The sequence below is a fragment of the Mus caroli genome, chromosome 11 (assembly GCF_900094665.2).
Source record: "Mus caroli chromosome 11, CAROLI_EIJ_v1.1, whole genome shotgun sequence".
NCBI classification, from domain to species: domain Eukaryota; kingdom Metazoa; phylum Chordata; class Mammalia; order Rodentia; family Muridae; genus Mus; species Mus caroli.
Window position 1 is genome coordinate 67,342,250 of NC_034580.1, and position 8,740 is coordinate 67,350,989.

At 41.0% G+C, this 8,740-nt stretch overlaps 1 protein-coding gene and 1 non-coding gene across 2 annotated transcripts in view; one reads left to right on the forward strand and one right to left on the reverse strand.

Moving 5' to 3' along the window:
* Window positions 1–8,740, forward strand: part of Ube2g1 (ubiquitin conjugating enzyme E2 G1) — a 75,367-nt gene that overhangs the window by 8,995 nt on the left and 57,632 nt on the right. The gene's annotated exons all lie outside the window — the stretch shown is intronic.
* LOC115032672 lies at window positions 176–304 on the reverse strand. The gene has a single exon (XR_003838301.1). It is a non-coding gene; the product is annotated as a small nucleolar RNA SNORA38 (small nucleolar RNA).

Consider the following 8,740-nt stretch of genomic DNA (forward strand, 5'->3'; position numbering starts at 1 on the left):
GAGAGAAAAAGGGTCAAAAAGGCCTCACATGGGAGACCTAACCTTGTCCCATCCACAGATCCCATTTAGACAACTCTACTACTTTTTCACTATAGGCTTCTCTCAGAAACCATTCCATCACTCAAAAATCTCTAAGCTCTCCTGGGAAAGATGAGATACAGCATAATTATCACTCCTCTGTGGGATGGTTGATCCTGAGCCTGCGGGGGGCAAGCTGGTTCCAGACCTTTCCAATTCCACCACATTTCTTTGCCTCCGATTCTTAAGTATCCAAGGACAGGGAACTAAAACCCTTGTAGGAGGATCAAGGACAACTTTGTAAGAGTCTGTTTTCCCTTCCCCCTTTGTGTTGGATTCAGACATCACACTTAGGCCATCAGGCTTATATGGCAAATGCTTTTATCCAGTGATCCTCTCTAGTCCTAGGGTATCAGTTCTCAACCTTTTGGGGGTTGGATGGCTCAAGCTACCCTTTCACAGGGTCACTGAAGACCATCAGAAAACATAGGTACTTATGATTTATAACAGTAGCAACATTACAGTTATGAAGTGGCAATGAAAGTAATTTTATGGTTGGGGGTTACAATAGGAGGAACTATATTAAAGGGTCACAGCATTAAGAAGGTTGAGAACCACAGTCTTTGCAAGATGTGTTTGGCAAATGCCAATGTGTAAGAAACTGAACTATATAGTGAAAACCAGTCATTTAGGAACAAATAAAAGACAGACATTTCACTAAAGAAGGATGGACACACAGATGTTACATAAGCAAATGAAAAGATATTTGGTATCAGTAGACATTAGGAAAATGCAAATTGAAAGCACAATAAGACATTACCACATAACTATTAGAATAGCTAAAATTAAGATGTGTGTAGATGGGCTGGAGAAATGTGGCTCAGCAGTTAAGAGCACTGGCTGCTCTTCTGAAGGTCCTGAGTTCAATTCCCAGCAACCACATGGTGGCTCACAACCATCTGTAACGAGATCCGACGCCCTCTTCTGGAGTGTCTGAAGACAGCTACAGTGTACTTAGATATAATAATAAATAAATCTTTGGGCTAGAGCGAGTGGGATGGACCAGAGCAAGCAGAGGTCCTGAATTCAATTCCCAGCAACCACATGATGGCTTACAACCATTGGTACAGCCATAGTGTACTCATATACATAAAATTAATAAGTAAAATTAATAAGTAAAAAATCTTTTTTTTTTTTTTTAAAGATGTATGTAGACACAGTCATCAAATGTTGGCACAGATACTAAGAGAATCTTTCATATATTACTGGTGGAAATATGGGGTGGTACAATCATAGAAAATCTTTTGTAGTTCTTTTCTTTCCACTCTTCCAGTCTATGGTAGCCAAGGATGACCTTGGACCTCTGATCCTCCTGTTTCAACTTCCCATGGGCTGGGGTTATAGGCTTGTGCCACTACACAGAAGTTATTTTTGTTTCTTTTATTGGCAAAATAAATGTATTCTTGTAGCCATTTTAAATTTATTTATTTTATGTTTATGAGTATACTGTCCCTGTCTTCGGACACTAAAAGAGGTCATGGGATCCTATTTACAAATGGTTGTGAGCCACCATGTGGTTGCTGGGAATTGAACTTAGGATCTTTGGAAGAGCAGTCAGTGCTCTAAACCTCTGAGCCATCTCTCCAGCCCACTCTTGTAGCCATTTTAAACCTTTAATTTTAAATTAAATTTTTGTTTGTATGTGTTTGGGCATATGTGCTATGGTACGCTTGTGGGGATCAGAGGGGCAACTTGCTGGATGGAGTCTCTTTTCTCCCTACTATGCAGGTCTCTAGATTCAAACTGACGTCCATTTAGTCATCTAACTGGCTCCTAGTTTACTTTTTGTTTCTCGTTTTTGTTTTTGGCCTTTTTCAGATGGGGTGTCTATGTGTAGCCTTGGCTGTTTTGGAACTCACTCTGTAATCAGGCCGGCCTCGAACTTAGAGTCACCTGCCTCTGTCTCCTGAGTGCTGGGATTAAAGACATGTGCTGTTATGCCCTGGCTTCTTTTCACTAGTTGAAATTAGTGCAGCTGTAAATAAGTATATGCAATTTTTTTCTTGGTTTTTTGAGACAGGGTTTCTCTGTATAGCCCTGGCTGTCCCGGAACTCACTCTGTAGACCAGGCTGGCCTCGAACTCACAAATCCACCTGCCTCTGCCTCCCGAGTGCTGGGACTAAAGGCGTGCACCACCATGCCCAGCTAGCATTATTTATTTTTGAAGAATATAAGTTTTCAGTAAAGCTGAGCAGTAGATACTATTTCCAATATGCTTCCTTTCTTAGGAGTAAACAGGTTCTTCCATGATCTATATCATCTACCAGAATATAGTTAACATTTGCTATTAAGAATAGCTTACAGGAAGTTCAAGATAACTGCACAGATGTAGCCGTAACTGCACAGATGTAGCCGGTGTTTCCAAGCAGCCACCAAGATGGCTGAAGTGAAGTGGATTTTCTGCAAATTTACCTGCTGTGGTGTGGATCTGGATCAATTGCAGGACATGTCCTATGAGAGCAAATACAGTTGTACAGTGCCTTCCAGAGGCAGTGGAAGCAGCACTTACACTACTCGAGCATATGAGAAAGACCAAGTAGGAGGTGCTACCCATGGAGAAGCCTGAGGTGGTGAAGATCTTCCTGAGGGACAAGATCATCCTGCCAGAGATGGTACTCAGCATGGTGGGCTTATATAATAGCAAGACCTTCAACCAGGTGGAGATTAAACAGGTGACATGCTACTAGTTTGAGTTCTCTAATATCTACATGCCTTTTAAGCACAGCTGGCCTGGTATCCATGCCACCTATTTCTGCTTTATCCCCCTCAAGTAGCTGAGGCAAATAAAGATTCATGTTTAGTCCTTGGAAGGGAAAAAAAGAAAGCCTGGCTTACAGGTGGTGATTCAAGTAGTTCAGCAGTGACTGATCCTAACGGAAGGCCACAGATCCTGCTAGCTACTCAGTTTACGACCTGGCCCTGGAGTCTAGGATTCCTAGAGAGTTGCTGGTCTTTAGTATATGTTGGAATCCTGAAGAATAGATTTTAATGCCAATGAAGGAATGGATCTAAAACAGGTTAGATGAAGGTCAATGAAGTCAAGCAGGCAAAAAGCAAAAACTTACCTTATGTGACATATTATGTGGGGCATAAGATTTAGGGTGGATCTTCCCACTTAAAAAAATGATCAAGAAAATTCCTCACAGGCATGTCCAGCTGCTTGTGTTTTATTCTATTTCAGATGCAATCAGTTGACAACCCAGATGAATCATCACAAGTTTACCCTTTGATTTTTAGACCCATGAGTTCTAACTTTAACAAAAGCTATACTACATATTGGAGTCAAAGCATATCCCACCATTAGGAGAACGCTGGTCCTATATGTGTGTCTTTTTTTTTTTTTTGATTTTTCGAGACAGAGTTTCTCTGTATAGCCCTGGCTGTCCTGGAACTCATTTTGTAGACCAGGCTGGCCTCGAACTCAGAAATCTGCCTGCCTCTGCCTCCTGAGTGCTGGGACTAAAGGCGTGTGTCACCACACCCGGCTTATATGTGTGTGTGTTTTTTTGTTTGTTTGTTTGTTTGTTTGTTTTTTGGTTTTTTCGAGACAGGGTTTCTCTTTGTAGCTCTGGCTGTCCTGGAGCTCACTCTGTAGACCAGGCTGGCCTCGAACTCAGAAATCCACCTACCTCTGCCTCTGCTGGGATTAAAGGTGTGCGCCACCACGCCCGGCTTATATGTGTGTTTTTAAAAGGCCATCCCACTGTTTTAACAGGCCAGCTGTTCAGGATGGTGACAAACATGGTAAGAAGTGAATTATATGAGATGGCCTGCCTACACTTTTCTGGCTGGCTGTGAAGTGAGCTTCTTGGTCAGAAGCAATGTTATGTGGAAAACCATGGTGGTGGATAAAATATTCTATAATTCCATGGGTTTAGTTTTGGCAGTTTTATATGCCGGAAGGCAAATCGAAAACCAGAATACGTTGTATTTCACAAAGGACAAAACATTGCCCTTTCCACAGTGGAAATAGTAGTCAACCTGCCACTTGGTTGCTAGCTGGACACCCAGGGGACTTGGTGTTGGTCTCTGCTGCTGGCAGATCTGGCACTCAGCTGTAGTGGGAGCAAGGTACAACCTCAGAATACCTAGGATTGTAGAGATCATGAAGAGAAGTTGAGGCTTTACACTATGTGGTAGAGTACCTGAAGACAAAAACTTAGAAGAGGGTATTGGTGAAAGTGCAGCACAGTTGCAGTGGACATGCCAACATTTTGGAGATGCCTGTACTGTGAGATGACCAGGCTAGCAGCAGCTATGGAGTGGAGCCAGTCTGAGCCTACAAGAAAAGCTGCATGTGCTGTGGATGACAGAGCTGGATAAATGCTGCTGCCAAGGACCTTTGAAGCTCAGTGGATCCTGAGTGGGTCCTAAACATCAAGCAGTGACTCTTTACACTGTTGGACTTCGATTTGATTTGATTTGTAACTGCCCTGATTCTGACCTCTTAAAGTATGTAACTTATTTTTTATTTTTATGTGAGCCTACAGTTGAGATATTTTGAAATTTTAGAGCGACTTTGGATATTTTAAAGAGACTGAATTTAAAGTTTGAATTTAAAAATTTTTTTTTGGTTTTTCAAGACAGGGTTTCTCTGTATAGCTTGGCTGTCCTGGAACTCACTTTGTAGACCAGGCTGGCCTCGAACCCAGAAATCCTCTGCCTCTGTCTCCCGAGTGCTGGGATTAAAGATGAGCGCCACCACGCCCAGCCTAAAGTTTGAATGTTTTGTTTTGTTTTTGTGACAGGGTTTCTCTGTGTAACCTGTGGTTTTTTTCTGAAACTTGCTCTGCAGACCTGGCTGGCCTCGAGCTCAGAGATCAGCTTGCCTCCACCTCCTAAGTGCTGGTATTAAAGGTGTGTGTGCAACCACCGTAGCGTTACCTTCACTGATTTTTTTTTTTTTTTGAAATGGGTCTGCCTATATAGGCTATCCTGATCTGGGGCTTGTTTATATTCCATGTTGCCTTCAAAACTTGTGCTCTTTCTGCCCCAGCTGCTGAGACTACAGCTATGTGTCACCTTGTTCCACTCAGCTATCTCTGTACTCACATACTGGGAACAGGAATCTATCTATCTATCTATCTATCTATCTATCTATCTATCTATCTATCTATCTATCTATCTATCTATCAGTTTTTGTAACAGCCTTGCTGCCCTAGAACTCAACTCTGTAGGCCAAACTGTTCTCAGACTCACAGAGATGTGCTTATCTTTGCCTCCTGAGTGCTGGGATTAAAGGCAGATGCCATCACCTCACAAGCCTGTGTATTTTTATTTTTGTACTTTGGGATAAAGTCTGTGTTGAGAGTTTTCCAGGGATTGAAGAGTTGGGTGACATGATGGTGAAGGCTTGGTAAAATAAGTGTTGCTCTTTTTACTATATTACCCTCTTCTGACTATTTTTTGTCAGTATATTATATAGACTCCTTTCTGAAGGCTTAGATTTTTCAAAACCTACTATATCTTTATCATAAATGCTTCAACCTCTCTTCTAACCCACCAACTAGAGGTAGGGGAAAGGGTGTTATGGACCCATTTAGAAGTAGTTCCTTGGGGTGATTCCACTCTTTGATATTAGGATATCAGCAGTCCATTTCAATAGTAAACACCATACATGAATCAGTAGTGGCAGTGTGATCCAGCAGAAACAGCAAGGCTCTGCCAAATTGGCACAAGTCAGGAAAGTGGCCAGAATGAGCTGGAATACCACGACAAGACCCTTTCTGTGTTTCTAAGACCAGCAAAGCATTGCAGGAGTGTGTAGCACTGCAAGAGTGTTCTCACTGTGAGGCCCTATTTATATCCTTTCTAAACATCATGCATCCTCTGAAGTGTCTGTTTTCAGCAAAACATCACGTGCATGTTCTTTCACAGGACAGGTTCCAGAAAAAACATGTGACACAACTGAGTTGTTAAGGAAACCAGGAATTTCTACTTCATCCTCCCCTTTATTTTCAAGATTGGTAGCTTGGTTTTCATCTATGCCTGTTTTGTTATTTACACTAGCCATTTAAGTAACCATTTTGGCAATCATTTTAAATTTGCTTTCTTCCCTTTTTCTTTTTTCCTTCCCTTCCCTTTTCCTTTTGTCTCTCCCTCCCTCTCTGTCCCTACTACTTTTTTGTATGCCTGTACATGCATATGTAATGTGTGCATGAAGGTACAGACCCATGCAGCAGAGGAGACTCATCAGGCATTTTCTCTATTGCTGTCTGGTTTATGTATCATCCCTCGAGACAGGGTCTCTCACTAAACCTGAAGATTGAGGTCTCAGCTAGGCTAGTGAGCTCCTAATATCTGTTTGTCTCCACCTATTCACCTATTCTCTTCTCCATGTGTGGGTTACAAGCATATATGGCCATGTCCTGCCTTTTTTTTGTATGTGTATGTTGGCAGAAAAAGCACTTTTACATACTGTGCAATCTCCCCGGTCCTCATTTCTAATTCCTTCCTTCCTTCCTTCCTTCCTTCCTTCCTTCCTTCCTTCCTTCCTTCCTTCTTCTTCTTCCTTCCTCTTCCTCCTCTTCTTTTTCCTCATTTATTTATTTGTTTGTTTGTTTATTTATTTATTATATGTAAGTACACCGTAGCTGTCTTCAGACACCCCAGAAGAGGGCGTCAGATCTTATTATGGATGGTTGTGAGCCACCATGTGGTTGCTAGGATTTGAACTCATGACCTTTGGAAGAGCAGTTGATGCTCTTAACCACTGAGCTATCTCTCCAGCCCTCTAATTTCTTTTTAAGAGTTTTTTTTATTGCATGTGTATATGGTGTGGGTGTGTGCGTGTGCAAGGGCATACACATATATGCTTATACATAAGCTTACATGTGTTCATTTCTTCCACTGTGGGTTTAGGGATCAAACTCTGCCAGGCATGTGTGGCATGTCAGGACAGCTAGGAAACTCTGTATCATGGGAAACAACAAAAGCCAAAAACCAAAATACCTGAAGTATATGCCCTGCCCTATCCCTGTCTTGATTGGTTATAATCCCTTTTCCTCTCAGCCTTCCTCAAACTGGAATACTTTCACTTACTGTGTGTATTATTCCAGGCAGCCCTTGGAGACTATGGGTCAAGTAATAAGTAACATTGGAGTAAAAAGTGAGGTATTCTAACTGGTTTCCTTTAAAATTATTCTTTCATAATTTCATTTTTAAAATGTGCTAGATAAAATTATTTTTTTCTCTAGGAAGGGTAAGACAATACTCTGAAGATAATGTGTTTATATTATTTTAGAGTTGTTTGAGTAGATATCATTGACACTGAAATTTAATTAAATATTTTCTTTAGTCTCGGGGGGCATATTTTTTACAAATAGTTTAAATTTGGAGAATTAACAATGCCTAAAGTGAAATATTCTGTGAATCCTTCAAAATGTTACTTTTTAAATTTTTTTAAAAAAGATTTATTATTTTGAACTGTTTTTTATTTATTTGTTTTAAGTGTGTTTATTTTTTATTTTATGTGTGTTGGTGTTTTGCCTGCATGTATGTTTGTGTGTGTGTGTTGGATCCCCAGAGCTGGAGTTATAGACAGTTTCGAACTGCCTTGTGGGTGTTGGGAATTAAGGTTAGGTCCTCTGGAAGAGCAGTTAGTACTCTTAACTCGTAGCCATCTCTCCAACTCCATATGTGTGAGTGTTAATGGGTGGTTTTGCCTGCATGTATGTTTTTTGTGCTATATTCATACTTAGTTGTCAGCAGAGATCAGAAGGCATTGGATCTCTTAGAACTGAAGTTGCAGGTGTTTGTGAGCCTCCATGTTAGTCCTGGGAACTAAATCTGGTTTCCTCTGTAAAAACAGCAAGTGCTGCCATCAGCTAAAGCATCTCCAGCTTCTTCTTATTTTTATTTATCTCTTTTGGTTTTTCAAGATAGGGTTTCTGTGTAGCCTGGAGGTCCTAGACCATGTTGGCCTCAAAGTCAGAGATCCCACTTCTTCTTCTTCCCAACTGCCAGGATTAAAGGTGTGTGCCACCACTTACAGCTTTTACTATTTTGGTTTTTTGTTTTTTGTTTTTTTTTTTCCCAAGACAGGGTTTGTTTGTGTAGACCTGGCTGTCCAGAAGCTAGCTCTGTACACCAGACTGGCTTTGAAGTCACAGAAATGCACTTGACTCTGCTTCCCGAGCATTGGGATTAAAGGAGTGGGCCACCACCCCTTGGTTCAGCTATTATTTTTATTTACGTGAATGTGTATAATTATATTTATGTGAATTCATGTATATGTGTTTGCCAGGTATATGCATACCTGCAGAGGCCAGAAGAAGGTGTCTGATCCTCTTTAGCTGAAATTACAGGTGGAATTACCACTTTACAAGGGTTCTGGGAACTAAACACAGGTTCTGGAAGAGCAGCATGTGCTCTTAACCACTCAGCCTTCTTTCCAGCCTACTTCTAGGTAAAATTTAACTCCATTGAGAGTTTTCTAAATTAGTTATCTTAACAATGTTGTTGAACATTTTTTTCAGGTGCTTCTCTGTCATTCAGTATTCCTCAGGTGAGAATTCTTTGTTCAGTTCTGAGCCCCATTTTTTAATGGGGTTATTTGATTTTATGGAGTCCACCTTCTTGAGTTCTTTATATATATTGGATATTAGTCCCCTATCCGATTTGGGATAGGTAAAGATCCTTTCCCAATCTGTTGGTGGTCTT